Genomic DNA, 24,089 nt, shown 5'->3' with positions numbered 1-24,089 from the left:
TCGTATTTTTAAACTACCTACTACTACTATATTTTGATTGCAGAGTGAGCACTGGGTCCAAGTGTACATTGAGGCACAATCGTCAGGATCGTTCGTGGAACCGTTGGCACGAATGTCATTTGGTGGGATATTCCAAATGTTTTGAATTAAACATTGCCTGTTTGTTTTAAGTTAACTACTGATACCACATACTTTTGTAAAACAAAATACAATGAATAGTAATTTGTACAGTGAACACACTGATATGATACAATGTACTAGTGCACACAGCTAATTTCACATGCAATATATATTCAAAGTTAACGCAATTTTTTTTTCTCAAACCAAAACAGGTGTTGCCGAGCGTTAAAAAATCTCAAAAAACGTATAAAAAGCCCGTGAGAAAGCGAACAGCTGTTACTAAGATGTACACAATGCTCGTTTTTTATGTTTTTCGCAAAAAATCCGCGCGATCGCTTTTTGTGCGAAGTCGCGGCGCAGTCTATCGGATGTGATACGACTAATTGACTCACTGACTAACTGTGCCGTCGACCCTTCGCTGGCTGGGACATTGTACAATTCAACTTCTACAACTTCACGGTTGAGGCCGGACTCGACTTCGACAAGTCGTGGGTTCGGTCCCCGCCCGCTAGACTACTGTCGTACCCACTAATACTGTGTTTCCGACTATTTGGAGAGAAAAGGAAATAATATAATGTTGGAGTGTGGAATTTTACTTTAATAAAAGTTGTTGTTTAATACAAAGAAGGCTTTTTATGAATAGTTTTATCATTTAATAGAATAAATAAATATGATCTAAATCTAATAGGTAAGTCAGTTTGTAAGCTGGTTTTGATACACCTAACTGTCGTCTAATTTCGTAGTTCTCAAATGTAATACTAGATGGCGTTAGTACTATATTACCCCACGGCAACGTTTCATTGAATTGTGAATAAAGTTCATATGTTCAGGGTATAATGCTTATCATTTCCCACGGCGAACGAAACTGTCCCGACGGAAGCGAGCGAAGTCCTCGTGCGAGCGAGTGGACGACTGTAGTGCGCTACTCATTTATTCGTTTCGGTAATGGCAATCGTCGGCGTGTGAAAGGCGATCAGGTTAATAGGACGTAAGGAAGAAGGAATTCTGTCCCCTATATCACTTGAGGATGGTGTAGTTTCTTAGCAGTGATTAACAATGATTTTTCCAATCGGTTCAGTAGTTTCAGAGCCTATTCAATGCAAACAAACAAATCTTTTCTATTTATAATATTAAGTATAAATAAATATATCCCCGTGCTTCTGACGTGGAGCCGTCGACTCCGGTTATTATCTATAACATTTGATAGTGATAGTTTTAAAATTAAACACCATCCTAAGTCCGCAGTTAAGCAGCGTGATGGGTCAAACTGGCTGGATGAGCTAGGCGGAGGATCGTGTGGTGGCGCGCTGTCGGAAAGGGTTATGTCCAGCTGTGGACGGATACAGGCTGATTATGGGTCTAAACGCCATACTTCTAAAAGCTTTCTCCGTTATGTTCTATTTATTTTTTCGTAGTGGTTACCCTAGTCGAAGCCCTTGTGCACGCCACTCAGCAGGTACGTGCCGTAGCCGGGGGTAGTCTGCCGCCCGTCTAGACGCGGCGCGGTGTGGGGGCAGGGGGGCGTCTAGACAGCTGATCGACTTGTTGGAGTTACAATTGTCACTACTTTAGGTTTCGGGTTCGGGTTACCCGGGGTCGGGGAACGAGAGAGATAGCTTTCCCGAGTAGCAAGTATGAACAAAGTTCTGTAGAAGGACAGTGAAAACTGAGAGATGCATGCGTTAAACAATAACGATTATTTATTTTCTTCTTGTTGAAGTAAGCGTTTGTAGTAAGAGAATTGACGTGCCGCAAAACTACAGGTCAGGAAGGCTGCTCGCACACTGAGCGTCCAACTGTGACGTACGCGGCACCGTGTGGTGATGATGATGAGTGTGGGAGAAGTGCTCCTATGCTCCTATTCATGGGGAATGTTGTTAGATATGCATAAGAGGTGGCGTTGTATTGGTGTCAGTTATCAGACACAATTATTATTTTCCGGATTTTTCATTATTTTAATTTAAATTTTTGTAATCGAGCTACCGGCGACGACACTGTATGCTATCTGCAGTGGGCGAGTTGTCTGTGCGCGGAGCAGACGGACAACTACATTATAGTGAAGGTAGTTAGAATCGAACTCAACGCCGAGCGATCACGGAGGTACGCTACCCGTCCGACACACACTACACACTATCTCTATAATATTAGCATAGATGATATCAATACTAATATTATAAAGAAGTAAAGTTTATGGTGTTGTAAGGGGTAATCTCTAAATCTACTGAATCGATTTTGAAAATTCATTTAGCACTAGAAGGCCACGTTATTTGTGAGTGTCAAAGGCAATATTTTATCCGCGGGGCGTCGGCTAGTAACTAATATAGTGATAAAAAGACAAATTCCTGATTACCGTTTTTTGTAGCACCAATGAGCGAACGTTCTGCATGTGTAGCACAGCGCCGCTGCCAACTCGTGTCGTCACAGCACCACTGCGAACTCGTGTCGTACAGCGCCGCTGCCAACTTGTGACGTCACAGCACCGTTCGCGGCTCTCATAAGCAGGGCCCGCGTGTGCTGGAACTGTGGACCAAACGTGTAACAGACAACACCAGCTCTAACTGTTGCAGCTCTACTCAGTGGGTTTTCACTAGGATAGGCACTTTACACCGAACCACTACAAACTGTACATAATGGAAAATTCCTTTTACAATTCAGGTTTGTAATGAATCCTCAGGGTATGCAGTGAATGTATCTATGAAGTGCTCAGTGCACGCCGCTGCTACGTCCATTAGTTGTACAATTGTAGATAATTAGTGTATGGCGGAGTTTAAGTGATAGCTTTCATTTCTCAACCTACTACTGCGAGTCAGTTGATGTGAAATGTCAATGCAGTCTAAGATCAATAGCTCAACGGTGAGAACGGTCGGACTCATCACCACCAGAGGGGTGGTGGTTCGATCCCCGCCCCGTTGGTGTATTGTCGTACCCACTCCTAGCACAGTTTTTCCCGACTAGTTGGAAGGGAATGGTCATATTATAAAAAATATTCTTAAAAAACAAGATAATGATGAATTTTCAATGTAGCACCATAGATCATGGCAGTGCGTCTTTGCCGGTAGAATGGTAATGGCTATGGTATTTAGTAGGTAAATAATAATAGGGATGATGACAGTTTTTTAAATTGTATATAAATTAAGAGTACGCTAATAGTAAAGCAATTTTGTAAAAGGAACAGGGTATCTGCGATCATTACTTTCGGAGCTACAAGGATTTAAAGGGCCAGATTTGTGGCGCTGCCGCGGATCCCTGAAAAACGCCCCATATAAAATGGTACGCACTTATGACGTCGTAGGCAATTAATGATCGTTAGATTTGTATGGGCGTTTAAACAAAATTACTAATATCTTTGTTATTTCTGCGTTTATGTTTATAGTTCATATATTAAAAAATGTCACATTTAATGTAAGGAAGCTAAAACTGTATGAATTTTCATCTAATTACGATAAAATATTTTTAGTAAATTTTGAAATTTTATAATCTTATTTATTTTGCAAATATCCAGTCAATCTTTGCTTTTTATGTATAAATTAGTTAACATTGACCTTATTTACCCGAATGTATCATAAAAATCAATATACTCAAACCTAGTCATCATCCCCATTTCCTGAGCCTTCACTAAAATAATGTCAGCCTAACAAAGACAATGGAACTGATTGTGAAGCTTTACTAAGAGCGTCAGATAATATGCCCAGGATACAACGTCACTCTCACTGCACAAACTCCTCACAGATGCAGCAGCCAGTGGTTGTTTCATGTTTACAGACGACGATGTTGCATATAATATTGGATTTGTTTTCTTTCCACTACATTCTCTGTATCAGCCTGCAGTTGCAAGTCTGCGGTGGTGTGCTGCCCTCCGTCCCATCGTAGTCACCAACATCTGATAGTGATCGTCCTACATTACCACCCTGACCCCGACAACCCGTATCGGAATGGCGAGATAAATCTGAACTAAATTCGCTCTCCTTTGAGGATCATTAGATATTTTGATGATGATGAGCTGGTCTCTAGGTGGAGCTGGTCTCTGGGTGACGCTAGTGGTGCGGGTGACGGCGCGTGACGTCTCTCCAGTCTCGCTCAACTGAAACAAAATACAAATTCTTATGAAATATTTTTATTTCCTTAAAAAACCCATTTTTTTTATGCTGTTATTTAATTGAGATTTAACAATGTATTACAAGTTAGAACCTAACATTTACTGTAGCACATTTTTTAAAAAAGAACCAAACTATATGAACTTATATATATTGTGTGGGGACTTTAAAACTTAATTGTAGGTAACCATACTAATATTAAAAATGCAAAAGTAAACCTTTTCACGGCTAAACCGCCGCTCGATAAATTTCGATATAGGTACAGATAAATTGGATCTTGGAAGACAGGCTATTTTTTATTTCGAAAAATTCATGGTTCCAGTGGGTTTATAAAAGATGGAATTTTGCGCTAACGCAGTTGCGACACTGCGGGCACGCCAGGCGGCAGGCTTGTCTATTCATAAATAATTAATTAATCGTTCACTATCGTCTTATGCAGTGTTCGGGAGAGAAGATCGTGCACACTCTCTATCAGCGCAGGCTGGCCCGGCCTGGCCTGGGCCTGGCCTGGGCGCGGCGAGCGGTGTCTGCGCCGCTTCCGGCCCACTGTGACGTCACACCACACATCGAGATAACGTTCGCTCATCCACTCGCAGTGACAGCGACACGTGTATCGCTTCATTGAAGGAAAATAGACCATAGGGATTTTTTTTTTTTTCAAAAACATTTTGACATTGAAAACAAAAACCTGACGTGTGAGTGGTGTGCATTTTGATTCGCTTGAGCTCATATACTATGTACATTTTTTATGATTTAAACGGTCGTATTTTTTGTATGGTAACCTAGAAGTTTGATTTTTTCACAGCTTCAGGGAACTGACCTGTAAATATGGATTTTAAGTCAACTCGTAGCGAGTTGACTTAAAATCCATATTTACACGATTTAAGATAAAAAGGTTCTTAACATTCAGTTGGGTCCGTTTTTAACTTATTGAAGTACGGATCCCTAAAAATAAAGCGGTACTCATCGGCCGAGTGTCAGCGGCTCAGAAGCGATGCACGTTGCGTGAAGTGGACTGTATGTTCGTCTTGTACATTGTACAGTTAAAAAAACTTGTGAATGGTAATTTTAAATTAATTTAATTTAGAAATAACCTTAAGTAACTTTTGACATCTCTGGCACGGTTGGCAGTGTTGTGTCTTACCGTATCGGCTTATATAGGTTTGACTCCCAGTTTGAATCACTTTGGTTTGTACTAGCCAACTCAACGCGGTTTCACCCGCTTTAGGTACCGAGAATACGGTTCAGTAGATACAGAGATTACCCCTTCAATATAACAAACTTTACCGCTAATATTAATATAGATTTTTCACAAAATGTTACAACAGATGTTAAAGTGAAAAAATTAAACAGTTAAAATTGCCCGCGTCCGCGCCCGCTCCCGCTCGCACCTTGCGCCCTCGCCAAGAGCCGGTTATTCGACGCTGAAAAAATGTCTACCGCCGGTCTAGCGAGTGTGCGGGTGAATTGCTGCCAGCGGGCTCGGCCGCGGAAGGGCGCCAGTTCGATCCTGTGCGCGATCAGCCAGAGTTTCGACTTTACGTCTTTACCAAAATAACTATTGTATTTGATATTGACATTGCAAAAACACATTTAAATGCAAACGCATGACATTTCGAAAACATTGATTTGTACAATAGTTTTTGTTATGCAACGGCAGGACGGAGCCCGAACAAATGAAGCTTAGAGATTGCCACTTTAGTGGTTTTGATGGCTAAAACACTAAAGTGGCCTCCGTGGCGCAGTGGTATGCGCGGTGGATTTACAACACGAAGGTCCTGGGTTCGATGCCCAGCCGGGCAGATTGAGATTTTCTTAATTTGTCAAGGTCTGGCTGGTGGGTGGCTTCGGCCGTGGCTAGTTACCACCCTACCGGCAAAGGCGTACCGCCAAGCGATTTAGCGTTCCGGTACGAGGCCGTGTAGAAACCTAAAGGGGTGTGGATTTTCATCCTCCTCCTAACAAGTTAGCCCGCTTCCATCTTAGACTGTATAATCACTTACCATCAGGTGAGATTGTAGTCAAGGGCTAACTTGTACAGAATAAAAAAAACGTACGTAATATATATGGTAAAATATTGAGTAACACCCACTTAGAAATCAATATAAAATGTCTTCAAATAAGTAGAAGAAAATAACGTATTTACAATAAATAAATACAATGAGTCGTCGGCGCGTCGGTGTGAGCCCTCCGTAGCAACAGTTGACCTCGACGGGTCTCTCGCAAATCATAAATATATACTTATACAAAGATATTTCCAATAATAATTAGCAACGAGTAGGTCTGGCTGTCGTCCCACGCGGCGCAGTATGGCCCGCCTAGCAGCTACCTTCACAGGAATATACTTAAAGATATTTATCAGGGCCTATAGAATCTAAAGCTATAAATGTCGCGAATGTATCTACATTTTTGAAGCTACTTAGGTTAGATTTCATATTAAGACGTCTTGGAGCGAGAGCCTGCAATATCCAGAATAGCGTACGGTGCTATAAGCTAAGTACGGTAGCCAAGTATGGAGCTTGGACTGTGGCTTTGGTTTTTTTTTTCTGTCTGAGTAGGTGCCGATAGCTCCCTGCGGAACCACTACGGCGTCACCGGGGGGGTTGGGCGAACGCAGAAGCATCGCCTGATGTGACCCGAAGGCTGAAAGAAAGATAGAGGACGGAACGGCTCTCGAAGGACGTCTCCTATGAGACTCGGACCTCGGCTTAGAAGGCCATTCTGGAGGAGGTAACCGTGACCTGAGTGAATCAGTCCGGACGCCCCCAAGATCGTGAGTTAGAAAACCCACGTCCGGGTGACGTTAGATATCGGGGATCTCGTCTTCGCCGGCGAAGACGCTGTGTAGCTTGTGATTGTGTTGCCTGGGAAGCATTGTCGGTTGTTATGTCATCGTCTGGATCGTAAAGGACGTTCTTGGGACGCCTCTGCTTGCAGTTAGCGTTAGGTAGCAGATTTCAAGGGCCTGTATCCTCAATTGTCCTTCAGCCTTCTTCGAATGAGGTTTGTCTGGCTAAGCAGACTCTTGGTTTAGTTTCCTTCTCCGCTCGAGCACAGATCACTGTCTTAGAGGATATAGGAAATACCGTTGCGTTTATTTTAAGTCACGTTTGACAAGAAGTACCTTTTTAAAAAAAATATATTATTTAATTAAGTATACTTAAAAGTACAATTTAAATATATGAAAGCATACTTTGTTTATTGTCATATAATGTGAATGCGAGTGTCGCCGTCGTGTGTAGGGACCCTTTGCTACAAATCATCATTTTTTATAATTTCACTAACAAATGCCATAAAAGTTTAAATTCGGTCACGGTGCGATCGATCTTATTGATTTTCGCGAAATAGATTTTTTGTGTAATGTATTGTTGCGGCGCGCGGGTTGTAGAAGGGTGGAACAATGAAGGGAAACTCATTTTGGGGACAAACGAGCGAATTTTTTAGTAATTTAGAAAAAAATGCGCCATCTGCTCGCGCGTACGACTGCTTCGACCGACTCTGTCTGTCCGTATGTCGGAGACGTTTCTCGGAAACTGTCGGAGGTGTCAACTCGTCACCAGTTCAAGATGTATTGTTTATGTAGCCGACACACAGTAGCCGACTTCACGCTACTACTACAGACGTCATATATGCACGTTTTCACACACCCACACTAGGTGAGAGTCATCCTGAGCTATTTCATCACTGTCAGTTTATACGAGAAGGTATATGGAGCTTAGTCCCACCACGCTGCTCCAATGTGTACGAGGGTGTACCACGTGCACCACAACACGAGCTGTAAGCTGACCCCAGTGTGTATATTAGCGATATGTGCCGATGAAGTCGTGCATGAGACAGAGAGAATGCTTATTTAATTTTTTAAAATGTTTTGTAATTTGGATTTAGGTTACACTAGCGGACTTATGACTTCGTCCGCGTAAACTATATAAACATGACAATGTAAGATGACCAACGTAATATAAATAACATTACGTTGGACCACGGTTGTCTACACGCAGGGCCCTCATATTCTGTCAACTGTCAACCTGATACGGTAATCTCTAAGTGCCACCCATGATATTGAATTGGAACACCTATACAGCGGCTAGAGTACTCTCTGGACAAGCTCTTAATAAAATAAAACTGCTGCTGTACCTGGCAGCAACCAGTATTATATATATACAGGGGAAATCTAGTCAGTGGCGATCACAATAGATCGATAACGGTCAACGCGATACAGGGACCTCAAGAAGAAGAAGAAGAAGCTCTTAATACGAGTATTTATTAATTCACTGAGCGACACACTTAGTACGCTGTACAGTGGTGCAGTAGAGCCGCATCGGCCGGCGGCGGGTCGAGGGCCGGCACTAGCTGCGCCACAGACAGACACACTTCCGCCGACAGTGCTCGTCGGCACTTGCTATCGATCGCACGGCGCCGCCGGCAGCCCAGCCTCAGGACTGACTCCGTAAAGGTTGTAGTAGGATTGGGTACGACAACAGTCCGACGACCGAGAATCCTTGAACTCTCGGATTCGAATGTCGATATATTGAGACTTTTAAAAATTTCAAGGCTAACAATTGCTAATAACGCAAAACGATACTTCACGCATTAGTATGTGTGCAGCCCACGGCGGAGAGTTGCGGCAGGTCACGGCTCGAGTCAGTCCTTCGTAGGAGAGCGCGGAGAGAGGGAGAGGAAAGTGTCTGGTGACGAGACGTCGCCGGCGGTGACCCCTCGCTAATAGACGCGGGACTAATATACAAACATAGACTTATAATAGTAGACATTCAATAACCAATACTTGGCCTCTCGGGATTCTTAACAAAAGGTTTCCATTTTTACTCGCTTTATTTAAATAAGTCAAAGTCAATTATTATCAATACTACGAGTAACATTACGAAGAGGAACGATAAACGATTTGATGGTTTGCTTGTTTGCAATGACAATTTGACATGCATTTTCATAGGCTCTGAAACTACTGGACTGACTACTTTTCACTCATGGAAAGCTTGCAAATACTTAGTATACTATATTTTATTTTCAATGGAAATGGGAACTACGCAGATGAAGTCGCATAAGGTTTTTTAAATATTATTAAATTCGCGACACCTTGGTTGAATATGAAGAAGGAGTAAGGACGCCTGACTCTTGCAGTGGAATTCATAGACGTCGTAGGGGCACCCCCAGGGGATCATTCAACCGCTGAGTGTGTCAAATTCTCAAACAAATGGAGGTTAAATTGGACACTCTGCAGCTCTTATGCTATTATGTGCGCATCCCAACCGTTCAACTACTTACGCGACTAGAATAATTACGAAATAATTAAATTATCTAAATTAGTAAAAACAAATGTAAAATCCGACTAAGAAGTACAGAGCACCTACATGCCACATCTAAGACGTATTTACGTTTTATCTATATCTAAATTTAGGTACAAATAACTATATTTTTAAAGGAAACTACCGCTGCAGCTAGCTGTAGCTTTATGCTGTGTGGGAGATATTTGGTCAGTGCACTTCTTCTTGTGGCTTAGCTTAGTTTAAGGTTTTTACTGGCGGCAGGTGATTCCTGCTCACCCTTACTGATTTAATTACTTCCGAAATCCGTACCTTCTCCGTATTGTGGTCTCAAATCGTGCCAACTTTCGTTTAAATTCATTCAGTAGCTGCTGCGTGATGCCCGGTCAACAAAAATTCGGACATACAGACAAAAATAAAAAAAATATATTTTTTGGCTTCAGTACCTATTATATAATGCCCTCCAGCTAAAATTTTCAAAATATCTTCTATGTACAGAATTTGCTCTGTTACAGTTTTATTATAAGTATACATTTAACGCGACCCCATACTATTTTCCGTATGAAAACCCACATAATAATAGGTACTTAAATATTAAGTAAGTATATAATTTAGTAAAACTATTTTTATTACTTACTTATTACTCGTACATAGTTTTTATTATTATTGTGTAAACAACACAGCTTTCACTGCACTACTTTTTGTTATTGTTTTCGTAAATAAACACGCGAGACTTAGCGACGATGTGCGACACAACACCCTCTACGAACGCTAGAGGCAAACTGACGGATGGCGTTTGAAAAAAATATTTTCTGCTTTATTTTCCTAGTGCTACCGACCGAGTTCAATCAGACAGCGGATTTTGAACTGTAAAACGATTGGTGTAGAGCACATAATGAGTTATACCGAAGAGATAATGCCGGAGCTTTTGTTTATTATTTTTTTCATTTATTTCCCGATAGCAAGTTGCGTTTTGTTGCTAGGGGCGCATCTGTGGGCCTTGGACTCGTTCTATCGAGCAGAAAAACTTTTGAAATAATTCCTACTCAATAGGAACTAAGCTAGGTTCAAAGTAAATGCAAAAAGTAAGTACTTTAAAGTATGGCTTAACTTTACTAATGTTATTTTTTTCATAAATTTTTCTTACCAACTATTCTGCTACGATTTCTATGAGGTAAAAATGTATTTTAAAGTTTTATTTAAAAGCTTTCGTCGACTCCACTAAAAAATAATCTATCACAGTATTTTTTTGTACATTGTTATTATTAAGTATTTGAATGTCTTTCTTTTTATCTACCTACGTAAGAAAATATTTTTAAAATCATGTTCTGCTATAACGGTTATCTGCCCACTCTTTAACCTTTTCACCTAAGGCGTGGTACAAAGACGGCGTCCCCGGCGTGGGCGTCGAACCTGCTACCCTTCAGGGCGTATCAGCGGCGCGGGTCGGCGGGGCAACGACCGCGGCAGACGCGCAAAAACTCGCCGACGACACGACGGTGTTGCGATTGTTGTGTGTGGTGCACCTACTCCCCTAGAGCCGTTCTCGCTTGTACTGTGCTCCTAGTACCTCTACTCGTAGTAGTAAGAGACCGTCTCCATGGGTGATCCTCGTTTTTTAGGATTCCGTACCTCAAAAAGAAAAAAGATCACTTTCTTGCCCGTCTTTAGACGACTTTAGACTCTTTCTATCGGGAATGCGTTGAGGTTAGGTAGAAATCTAGACCGTATACGATCCCATGACGTTGTAAAAAAAATCAAATTTATAAGTTTACGTAAAAAAAATTCCGTTTATTCAGCACACATTGAAGGAAATAAAAACTCATAAGATACTTTCCGTTGATCTACAACAAGTTGACAAGTAACAGGAAGTCTGAAATTCAGAAAGCTTTCCCAAGCGGAGTGTTTGACTAAATTATTAATCAATAATAATAGTTTGACGTCACAAAGCGGACGACAGCGTTTTTGACGTCTGGAAAAATTTATTACATACTTATTCGAGAAATTTATTTTTTGATTGATGTCGATATATTTCGGACCCTTATTCCATGTATACCATAACAAGATTAATTTCATGTACCTACCTACTACATGAAATTAATCTTGTTAACCGACTTCAAAAAGGAGGAGGTTCTCAATTCGGTCGGTATTTTTTTTTTTTTTTTTTTATGTATGTACACCGATTACTCAAAGACGCCTGGACCGATTTCTAAAATTTTTTTTTGTTTGAAACGGTATAGTCCCCATTTGGTCCCATTGCCATCATAACAAGATCTGATGATGGAATCCTGGAGAAATTGAGGGGAACTTTCGAAAATTATATGGGTGTCTAGTGTGTTCGTATACTTTTCCATTTAGTACTTTTAAGCACTATAATTTCATGAAGGTTTAAAATCGATCTGATGATGGAGCCATAAAACAGACGAGGGAACTCCTCGGCGATTTACAGCAGTTACCTTGTGTTTGGGCTTGATTAATTTGTATTAACGAGAACTTGCGACCAAGACCAAGGACAATTAAGGGAACTCCTTAACAGTTTACAGTAACTACCTTATGTTTGGCCTTGATTAATTCGTATTGCTGAAAACTTTCTACCTGGATGAAATGTCTGTTATTAGGGGTCTGATGATGAAGACCAAGGTCAATTAAGGGAACTCCTTAACGGTTTACGGTAGCTACCTTGTACTTGGGCTTGATTAATTTGTATTGCTGAGAATTTTGTACCAAGATGGGTTGTGACTGTCATTAGGGGTCTGATGTATTCGTTTGAGATGAAATTTGACACTAAAAATGGAAAAATAATAAAAATTTTAATAAAAAAAATACAACCGACTTCAAAACCTAAAACTCTTAATTTAACTCTTAATTTAAGCCATTTCTGACAGGACCGCATGAAACAACACTGTCTGCAAAATCTAAATCTATAAGATATTCTCACATGGCTTGAATTAATACATCACCGGCTAAGCACCGCCTTCATACTGATCAGCAGGTAGAACATATTATGATGTTATTTTTCACTTTTTAGTTTAGTGGGTACGTTTTTAGGTTTTGAAGTCGGTATTTTTTTTATTATTTAAATATTAAAATTTATATGAGTCAACTATTCTATTGACGGTTCAAAAATTTTTACTCGAAATAAATAACTGAAAAAGATTTCTACGGTGTTTTAGTATTCTAGTGAAGGCTCTGACGCGTAACAAGTGGTAACGAAACTGAGTTATAGCCGACGAAGGTTTTGCAATTACAATATTATTGAACTGTAATATTCTAATTGGAAACGGCGACGTAGCTACGAGTAAGTGGTTTAGTGGAAAAGCTCGCAAGTTTCTTGTTGGGATATCATCAGTGGCGTGCATAAGGCTATGGCACTGAGACAATTTAACCAAACTGGGTAAATGTGCATTGTCATCATTCAATCATTTTTTAGGGTATGCAATGCTGTAGTGCATGTATGAAGTGCACGCTACTGGATATCATGTGATGTGATTTCTGAAAACGTAAAGTGAACATTCAAACACTATCAATGCTTATTTATTTATGATGGATTCTCTTAGCTTAAATGTGTTTTTGAAAATAATTACATCTGATAGTGATCGTTATTTTGCAGTCAAGCATTATCTCCCGAATCCCGCCAAAGCGCAACGGAGCAGCGTGATTGCTCTAAGGTCCGAATATTTGTACTACGAACAGCTGATAATGAAGAGCATCGAACCCGGGCCCGTGCGCGCGGCGGCAGTTGGGGCAGGTCGCCGTTGCCGGCGCGCCGCGAGCTAGTGCCACCTAGTGCCGACGCGACCGCGCGGGCGATCTCAGCTTGAGATATGGGTTCCGCAGTCAACAAAGGAATCGAACTCGGGACTTCTGTTGAACCACATCAATACTAACTGCATCTAAAAGGTCAACAAAAGGTTCTACGTGCACAACTGTGAGGGCAACACTGCTGGACTCTCTCCGGCCTCTTTACCGTTTCATTGAGATAATTGAGGAGATCCTATTTCATACAACGTATTAGAAAGAAAGAATATTAGCTCGTCCTTTTTAACCACACTTTCGATATGATGAATACTTCAACTAAGCGAACAGCTCGTGCCAGGAGGTAGGAGTGAGTGGGTGACGTCAGCCCACCGGACGAACCCTGAACCGCTCGGACGTGAGCCGGCTGCGTCAACCATTGAGCCGCAGGGGGTAGAGCGCTCACCGTTACTTTGTCGTGTTGCGCCGTTGCTCGGCAACAACAATAATTAGATTATTATTGTTAACAACAAGCAGCTCCCGGCCGGCGCACACACGCGCACGCACTCACACGCGCGCTCGTCCGACACAGAGCCAACACACACATCGGCAGTACAGCGCGGTCTCTTCCGAGTACATCCTGTTCTTGTGTGGAAATTCCGATAATTTTAAAGTTTTATCCAAATCTGTTGGTGGGATTGACTTGTTACTCAATATGTTACGGTTAACAACCATCCTTTAATCCACCCTTTTATATTTATAATTTTTTTTAATTTTATTTTTTACAAGTTAGCCTCAGGTAAAATTGTAGTCAAGGACTACAATTTTACCTGATGGTAAGTGATGATGTAATCTAAGATGGAAGCGGGCTAACTTGTTCGGAGGAGGATGAAAATCCACACCCCTTTCGGTTTCTACACGACATCGTACCGAAACGCTAAATCGCTTGGCGGTACGTCTTTGACAGTAGGGTGATAACTAGCCACGGGCAAAGCCTCCCACCAGTCAGACCTAGACCAATTAAGAAAACCACAATAGGTCCAGCCGGGGATCGAACCCAGGACCTCCGTCTAGTAAGTCCACTGCGCATACCACTGCACCACGGAGGCCGTCAAATCCTCAAAGGAAAATTCATTGTTATGTCCTTGCCTATTTTACCTACTGTATGCAGGTAATTTTAATTTGAATTAAAAACTAAAAATTCATGTTATAAGTATAAATTAGTTACGAGTAGGTAGTAAGTCTAAGCACCTACTACATTTCATAGTATACGTCATTTAACGAATGTAAAAAGATTCATTCTAAATATTTATATTCGCAAAAGCGTTGGTTTAAATGAAAATAATAGTCTATTACCAAAAAAAAAAAAATACAATAGGTACGGAAAAACTCTCTATTTAGTAAGCTTTACTGAATTGTACATTTTCAATCGACAGCGCTTGTAAATGGTTTCACACAATAAAATCTTATAAGAAAGTCAATGAAGGAGCACGATCTAATCACGCTGTATCAGCAGCGCACACAGGCGCACTGCGTCTGCCCGCACACACGCGCGCGCACACACAGACGCCCGCCCGTCCGCACGCGTCTGCACGCACACGCGCGCGCCGCGCACACGTGCAAGCGAGTTCGTCGACCGAACGCGTGGCGCTTTTTGCGATGTACCGAGATTCAAAATTCGAATCCGACTCGAGTTTATAAATACGCACCGAGGAGCTTCCCTCGCGTACTGCTCGGTCGGCCACCGCTCACTGCTCACTGCTCACTGCTCACTGCTCACTGCTCACTGCTCGACTGAGGCTCAGGGACGAGATAAGAAGGAAGCATCTCCTTGTACCTCGTCTTCATCATAATCATCGTCATTAATGACCTTTATTGGGCTCACCATTGAGCACGAGTCTCCTTGTAGGATGAGAGGGGTTAGGCTAATAGTTCACCACGTTGTCCCAATGCGGATTGGCAGACTTCCAAAACGCATAGAATTAAGAAAATTCTCAGGTACGCAGGTTTCCTCACGATATTTCTCCTTCACCCTTTGGGACACGACATTTAATTTTGTTACAGTTGGAGGAGCATGCCCGGACCGGAATCGAATGCAGAGGTCATATTCACTGGGCTATCGCGGCTAGGGTTGTACCGTACCGTAATATATAGTATTGTACTATATTTCGGGTCTGTATATAGTAAACAAATTAAAAAATAATAACATTTGGTTTTTAAAAAAATTTAAATCAGGTGTGAATAAGCATATACTCTCATTTCAAACAAAACATTTTTGAAAAATGCAAATAAATATCGTTGTTTTTTTAATGTTGATTTTTTACTTATTCCATAACTATATTTTATTTAAGAGTACTATATTTTTTCATAGCTAAATCTAAAGAATAATAATTTTTTCTGAAAAAATGTTGGCAGCCCTAATCACGACTGACCCTATCCCTACATGTACAAACTTGTATATGATGTATTACGTGGTACAAACTAAAAAGTAGCAGCAATGTGAGCTGCGGCATGTGTGGGACCTTTGTGGGACTAACATATCGTGGTAAAATCGATTTAACATTAGTCCTGGACATAAAGTAAGATGCAAGTTCAATCGTTTATCAGCCATGTTAACGACCCATAGGACTTAATCTCTTCCTGTAGGAGAGAGATGGAGCTTAAGCTCACGCTGCATAAAGCTTCGAAACAAATTTTGAAGTCACCCCTAGGGAGTAAATGTTGGGTCTCCGATGAAACCATAAAATAAATAATAGGTTCTATATAATTATTTTACAAAAATACAACCGACTTCAAAACTTTAACGTAGGTACCCACGAAAATAAATAAGGAAAAAAAACAATTATATTTTCTATCTATTGATCAGTTTTAAGTCGGTGCCAAGCCTGTGATCTATAAATTCTATCGTAATTTTGTCTCAGATATTCTTTTTGTCTTTCATGTGTTTTTTCCGTTACGACTAAATCAACACTACACGGGCTTGGCACCGACTTCAAAGTGGTCAATAGGTAGAAAATATAATAATGTTATTTTTCCATTTTTAGTTTCGTGGGTTTTAGTTTTAAAGTCGGTTGTATTTTTTTATTTCAATTACTTTAGAAAATTCAGTGTTATCAATTAGTTTAAGAAATTGGTGTTTGAAACTGACTGTTATCAATAAGTATTTTAAAGCACTACAATTCGAAGAAGGTTTGGTGTCGATGATGGAGCCGAAGCACAAACGAGGAAACGGTTTGCAGTAGCTATCTTGTCATTGGGCTTGATCAATTCGTATTGACGAGAACTTTACATCTTGATGTGTTGTGACTGTCATAAGGGGTCTGGTCGTTATTGATAAGAACTTTACATCTAGATGGGTCGTGACTGTCAAAACAAACAGAGAAGATTTAGAATATTCATATTTGGTTTGACAACCTCCGTGGCGCAGTGGTATGCGCTGTGGATTTACAAAACGGTGGTCCTGGGTTCGATCACCGGCTGGGCAAATTTAGATTTTCTTAATTTGTCCAGGTCTGGCTGGTGGGAGGCTTCGGCCGTGGCTAGCCACCACCCTACGATGCCGTGTAGAAACCGAAAGGGGTGTGGATTTTCATCCTCCTCCTTACGAGTTAGTCCGCTTCTTTTTTTTCATGTTTACTCCCATCAGGGACTAAACATGTCATAATTTTTTTTCAATTGAGTTTTTTCCCTGAAAACTGAAAGAAAGTATGAGTGATGAACAAGGAACGTTTTCACCAAGATTTGAAGAACAACATCAAGTTTTGGGATGAAGACATGTTAGGGGACTCTACAGTTAGTCCATTACAATAGACACTTATTCAAATACTATAGAAAGAAAGCAGAAATTAGTAATTTAATTTTTATTTTCAATTTCAATACCCAAATAATGTACTTTAGTTATAATAATAAATATTTCTTAAAACAGACGTGGCAGATTTTTTTTGTTATTTTTCTGGATAGTCCCACCTAAATGCAGAATAAAATACCAACTTTCAGCTAGAGTATAAAAACCGAGCAAACTAAAATTAATACTCTGCGAATCTATACTTTCTACGCATACTTATGTGTATTGTTTAAGTATATTTATTTATTATTTATATTTATTTATACTAATATTATAGAGGTCATCATTATCAGCCCATATTCGGCTCACTGCTGAGCTCGAGTCTCCTCTCAGAAGTAGAGGGTTAGGCCAATAGTCTACCACGCTGGCCTAATGCGGGTTGGCTTACTTCACACACGCAGAGAATTAAGAAAATTCTCTGGTGTGCAGGTTTCCTCACGATGTTTTTCTTCACCGTTTGAGACACGTGATATTTAATTTCCTAAAATTATCAAAATCAGACTATACAGTAAAAAGTTATAGATTCGATTCGATTCGTCGAATTGTTAACCTTCTCTCTGTCTTTCGTCGGCTGAAAATATAAATATATCATTATTGATATATATTTGGAAGTCAGTTAAAAAAGGTATCTGGTCTCTTAAGAAATTTTTCTTTGTCCACTTTCTTTCTTGTCTAGTTTTTAAAATGAATAGGTAATCTATATTATAAAAATGAATCGCAAAATGCGTTGGTAAGCGCATAACTCAACAACGCCTGGACCTATTTGGCCAATTCTTTTTTTAAATGTTTTCTTTTAAATTTTACCAATCCAATATGGCGGCCTCCCCAATCAGTTGTAACTATGTAAGAAAATCAAATCTTGGAATCTTAATTTGACCCACTTCCTGGTCTTCGATTAGGATGAAATTTTGCACACGCTCTGAATTCTGATGACAATGCATGATTAGCTAAGAAACGTCTATACAAATCCAAAATGGTGATCTCCCAAAGATGGCGGACTGGCTGTTTGAAATCCACCCCCATGATATGGATATCAAATGAAAGGGTTTGCTTACAGAAATACGAAAAATGGTCACGTGACTTAAATCCAATATTTGTAATTTTTAGTGGGTGCTAAAAGCGTGTTTTTAGTGTGTCTATTTTATGTTATGTTAATATGTAAGTTCTGTAATTACTCACTCGATTAGTCGGTAGGGGATGTCCAACACAGTGCTCTCACACTCGTAGTTGTCGCCTGCGACCGCTGCACCACGCGCTGCGCCACGCGACGCGTCTCGTGTACCGCACACGTATCTGGGGAGGCATTCACTGACTTTGACTATACAACTATTACATATTGAGCATCATCATTACAAACACATTCTCGGCTCACTGTCTGTCAGCACGAGTCTCCTCTCAGAATGTGAGGGGGCTGAGGCTAATAGTCCACCACGCTGGCCCAATGCAGATTGGCAGACTTCACCACAGAGAATGAAGAAATTTCTCAGGTATGCAGGTTTCTTCACGATGTTTTTCCTTTTCCACGTGATAGTTCATATTTTCTTAAAATGCATACATCTTAAAAGTTGGAAGTGCATGCCCCGACCGGATTCGAATGGAAGACAGAAATCATGTCTACTGAGCCACTACGGCTCGGCTAGCGACGGTGGGCTATTTTTTCAGGGATCCGCGGCAGCGCCGCAAATCTGACCCTTAAAATAAATCCCTTTAGCTCCGAAAGTAATGATCGCAGATAGCCTGTTACTATTACAAAATTACTTTACTATTGGCATACTCCTAATTTATATACAATTTAAAAAACTGTCATCATCCCTATTCTTAAGCCACATGATTTCGTATTCACTATTTATTTAATGATAACTGATTGAGATCATAGGTAAAAACGTTATTCGGTGGCTACTGACAACCTTTTCGTGGATATTACAGAACAGGTAGTTGGTATTGCACAGTTGACATTGCACGTATAAATAAACGTGGCTGTTATTGATTTCCTGTTAATGACATTAGGTGGCCAACTGACGTCAGAGTTAAACCACGTTAAACTATTTAGTAGTCACACTACGCATGCTCTGTACACCGGGAGCTGGCATGGCCACACATGCCTCATGTTAGGAAGGATGTGTCAGCGTTTGCTCCTGCTGTAGGTAAGTATTATCAGTAGCCAGTTACGGTGTTCGGCGATAGCTGTAGTAGGTAGCAGGTTTCAAGGCTCCAGATCCTCAATTATACAAGTGGAAAACGTATTTTTTGATATTTTCTTCAGGATGTTGTCTCGCTAGTCACCAGACTGTTATCTTCATGGTAACCGAAGGGTTGGTTGCCGCGCAGTATTGACTGCCGGCTAGGGACATGATTTCTCATATTATTATGCCGAGAAATTAATTAAAAAAATATTATACTTGGTTGAGGATGTAAACACTAGAAACCTGCAATATTCCTATCTCCATGATTGGTCACCGTACGTACCTGTGGCAGGAGCAAGGGCTAACTAACTATAAGCCTTCATTAAAATGGAGTACATCTGACTACCGCCGGCTGTCGCCATCAGCGCATTGTGTTTTACGAGTATCCATGAAAACTCGCTCAAAACTGTCTATTTGGAAGCAGGCAAAAAACTCAATAGAGATTCAAAGTTCAGTTTCTAAATATCCGATTATTTTTTTTAAATTGTCTTTACTTTTAGAAGTAAAATTGTAATGGAAAATAAAAAAAAGAAAAGTATGTAACAAAATAAAGTAAATTAGGAACTCAGCAGGAGTCGTATCGCGGGCGGGCCGAGTGAAGTCATCGCATAGGGTACAATGATTGTAATAATTCACCCCCGCGCACCGCGCGCGCGCCCCGCGGACCAACCCCCCGCGCTCGGCCAATGGGGTACAACTTTCACCCCATGATCAAAGCCGGGTATCGATTCGATGCCCCTTTGTTATTAAGACACATTCCATTTAAAGTGTTCCGCGAGTCGGCGCTACCTACGACGACGTATGACTGCACCAGGTCGCTGGCGAACGACACTGCGGCGCAAGGACGAGCGCTCTGCGGCTGCGGGTTGTGAAATGTCAGGTCTGGTTTGGTGGTAGATATCGGTCATTGCTAGTCACCCTCCGTTAAAGACGTCCCGTCAAGCGGTATAGCGTTCCGGTAGGTAAGTATGATGCCGCGAAGAAACCGACATAAGTACCTACAGGTCAAAGAAGATCAAGTGAGCCGCTCCCGTCAGACTGTGTGACACAGACGCACCATCAGGTGAGATCGCAGTCAAGCAAACTTGTCATTGATTAAAAAACCGGCCAAGTGCGTGTGGGGCCAATCGCAGATTGAATTAGCACTTTCAACCCTCAAAAATTCCTAAAGCGATACCTCACACTGTTGGAAAAAAGAGAAAAAAGTAATTAAAATGTAATTAACATGATACAGAGCAGCAGCTGTTAGTAAGCGTAGTTTTAAATATTTTTTTTTGAATATTAATTTAATATCATGTAAATAATTTTGAAGAACAAATGCACATTTAAATTTCTTTTTCTTATATTGTAAATTCAGCACCTCCCATGCATTATTACCAGCAACTTTGTAACTGCAAGCAGTACACACAAATCTCATATCAATTTACAAACCACGACAAGTGTACAAGTTTTTAAAATGACACTTCAGTTACATTTTTACACAATTTTTATTAAATCAGGTCTTCGCAATGAAAGAAACATTATTGCACTCGGAGCTTGCGTTTTACAAAACAAGTAAAACAAATAAAAAGTAAAAATAGTATAACACATTGGTTATTTATTTCGTAATGTTCAAAAATAAGATCTTTATAATCTTAATCACAGAAAGCTTTGAAAAAACTAATTCAAAAATCCGAAAAATAAAATATAACTTGGACACCCTAGGGATTATTTCAAATCTGTTCAAATTAGTTTTAGATAATTAGATGGCGTAGATACCATTTGCGTTTTATCCATTACACAGCTGACGCGGAGCGGTTTCATCCGCGTAGTTCCCGTTCCCGTAGGAATGCGGGGATAATATATAGCCTGTATACACTTCTATATATACCTACTATATATACTTCCTCGATAAATGGGCGATCTGACACTGAAAGAATTTTTCATATCGCGTTCGAGCAAACCAGCAAACTCTTCAGCTTTAAAATATTAGTATAGAGTACGGGACGGGAGTACTGTATTGGTATTATACCGATGCCAAACTTCAACTTTCAAAGTTGTAAAGACTCTAAGTCTGTACTAGGTACTAATAACTTTATATTATTAATTAACAACGGAAGTTATACGACATTCTCGTTCCCCAAGAACGTTTTTTTAAATTGGTCAACTATAATTCCTTAAATAGCAATCGCTACTTAGCTATAATATTATTCGTTCGTTTGATTGAGCTCAGGCGCAGTTGTGTACATGCTGCTTTACGAGAATGGTTCTGGGTTCGATTCCCAGCCGGAGTCAGCGGCGGCGACAGCGGTGGAGCGAACGCAGGGCTACGTCGAGGGCTCTCGGCGGCTGCAATAGACATCAACGCGGGCGGGGCCACACATAAGCGTTTTATTATTCCTTACTGATTTGTACTGTGAACTTATGGAATTCCCTTCAGCGTCAGTTGTCCCCATCACCTTCGACATGGGTATCTTTAAGTCCAGAGTGAATAGGCAGCTTCCAGACAAGCGCGTTCCGCCGTAGGCTGCATCATCGCTGAGCCAATCGCTGGCCTATGTTCTAAATAAGTTCTGCACGCTCTGATGTTTGATTTTTATTCTGATTTAATATCGAATGTTAATTAGACAAATAGAAACACTGAAAGACTACCACACTAATATCATAAAGGCAAAAGTTTGCCTGCGAGTGTACATTGTGTGAGAGTGTCCGCGTCCATTGCACTCCCGTCACCCGTCACATGTCACGTCACTACTGCGAGTGTACATTGTGTGAGAGTGTCCGCGTCCATTGCACTCCCGTCACCCGTCACATGTCACGTCACTACTGCGAGTGTACATTGTGTGAGAGTGTCCGCGTCCATTGCACTCCCGTCACCCGTCACATGTCACGTCACTACTGCGAGTGTACATTGTGTGAGAGTGTCCGCGTCCATTGCACTCCCGTCACCCGTCACATGTCACGTCACTACTGCGAGTGTACATTGTGTGAGAGTGTCCGCGTCCATTGCACTCCCGTCACCCGTCACATGTCACGTCACTACTGCGAGTGTACATTGTGTGAGAGTGTCCGCGTCCATTGCACTCCCGTCACCCGTCACATGTCACGTCACTACTGCGAGTGTACATTGTGTGAGAGTGTCCGCGTCCATTGCACTCCCGTCACCCGTCACATGTCACGTCACTACTGCGAGTGTACATTGTGTGAGAGTGTCCGCGTCCATTGCACTCCCGTCACCCGTCACATGTCACGTCACTACTGCGAGTTTACATTGTGTGAGAGTGTCCGCGTCCATTGCACTCCCGTCACCCGTCACATGTCACGTCACTACTGCGAGTGTACATTGTGTGAGAGTGTCCGCGTCCATTGCACTCCCGTCACCCGTCACATGTCACGTCACTACTGCGAGTGTACATTGTGTGAGAGTGTCCGCGTCCATTGCACTCCCGTCACCCGTCACATGTCACGTCACTACTGCGAGTGTACATTGTGTGAGAGTGTCCGCGTCCATTGCACTCCCGTCACCCGTCACATGTCACGTCACTACTGCGAGTGTACATTGTGTGAGAGTGTCCGCGTCCATTGCACTCCCGTCACCCGTCACATGTCACGTCACTACTGCGAGTGTACATTGTGTGAGAGTGTCCGCGTCCATTGCACTCCCGTCACCCGTCACATGTCACGTCACTACTGCGAGTGTACATTGTGTGAGAGTGTCCGCGTCCATTGCACTCCCGTCACCCGTCACATGTCACGTCACTACTGCGAGTGTACATTGTGTGAGAGTGTCCGCGTCCATTGCACTCCCGTCACCCGTCACATGTCACGTCACTACTGCGAGTGTACATTGTGTGAGAGTGTCCGCGTCCATTGCACTCCCGTCACCCGTCACATGTCACGTCACTACTGCGAGTGTACATTGTGTGAGAGTGTCCGCGTCCATTGCACTCCCGTCACCCGTCACATGTCACGTCACTACTGCGAGTGTACATTGTGTGAGAGTGTCCGCGTCCATTGCACTCCCGTCACCCGTCACATGTCACGTCACTACTGCGAGTGTACATTGTGTGAGAGTGTCCGCGTCCATTGCACTCCCGTCACCCGTCACATGTCACGTCACTACTGCGAGTGTACATTGTGTGAGAGTGTCCGCGTCCATTGCACTCCCGTCACCCGTCACATGTCACGTCACTACTGCGAGTGTACATTGTGTGAGAGTGTCCGCGTCCATTGCACTCCCGTCACCCGTCACATGTCACGTCACTACTGCGAGTGTACATTGTGTGAGAGTGTCCGCGTCCATTGCACTCCCGTCACCCGTCACATGTCACGTCACTACTGCGAGTGTACATTGTGTGAGAGTGTCCGCGTCCATTGCACTCCCGTCACCCGTCACATGTCACGTCACTACTGCGAGTGTACATTGTGTGAGAGTGTCCGCGTCCATTGCACTCCCGTCACCCGTCACATGTCACGTCACTACTGCGAGTGTACATTGTGTGAGAGTGTCCGCGTCCATTGCACTCCCGTCACCCGTCACATGTCACGTCACTACTGCGAGTGTACATTGTGTGAGAGTGTCCGCGTCCATTGCACTCCCGTCACCCGTCACATGTCACGTCACTACTGCGAGTGTACATTGTGTGAGAGTGTCCGCGTCCATTGCACTCCCGTCACCCGTCACATGTCACGTCACTACTGCGAGTGTACATTGTGTGAGAGTGTCCGCGTCCATTGCACTCCCGTCACCCGTCACATGTCACGTCACTACTGCGAGTGTACATTGTGTGAGAGTGTCCGCGTCCATTGCACTCCCGTCACCCGTCACATGTCACGTCACTACTGCGAGTGTACA

General features: G+C 42.0%; 1 long non-coding RNA gene across 4 annotated transcripts in view; it reads right to left on the bottom strand.

Annotated features, from left to right (window-relative positions):
- Positions 1 to 24,089, bottom strand: part of LOC112052367 (uncharacterized) — a 100,051-nt gene that overhangs the window by 5,740 nt on the left and 70,222 nt on the right. For 2 of the 4 annotated variants that reach the window (XR_008251050.1, XR_008251048.1), the window contains exons 3-4: positions 18,252 to 18,365; positions 2,471 to 4,201 (exon numbers count right to left, since the gene is read on the bottom strand). This is a non-coding gene — a long non-coding RNA (uncharacterized LOC112052367). The remainder of the gene's footprint in view (positions 1 to 2,470; positions 4,202 to 18,251; positions 18,366 to 24,089) is intronic. The other 2 variants (XR_008251049.1, XR_008251051.1) reach the window with 2 other exon arrangements.

This window comes from Bicyclus anynana, chromosome 8 (genome assembly GCF_947172395.1).
Source record: "Bicyclus anynana chromosome 8, ilBicAnyn1.1, whole genome shotgun sequence".
Classification (NCBI taxonomy): Eukaryota; Metazoa; Arthropoda; class Insecta; order Lepidoptera; family Nymphalidae; genus Bicyclus; species Bicyclus anynana.
Note: the sequence above shows the minus strand (reverse complement) of the source record. Positions and strands in the feature narration are given on the sequence as shown.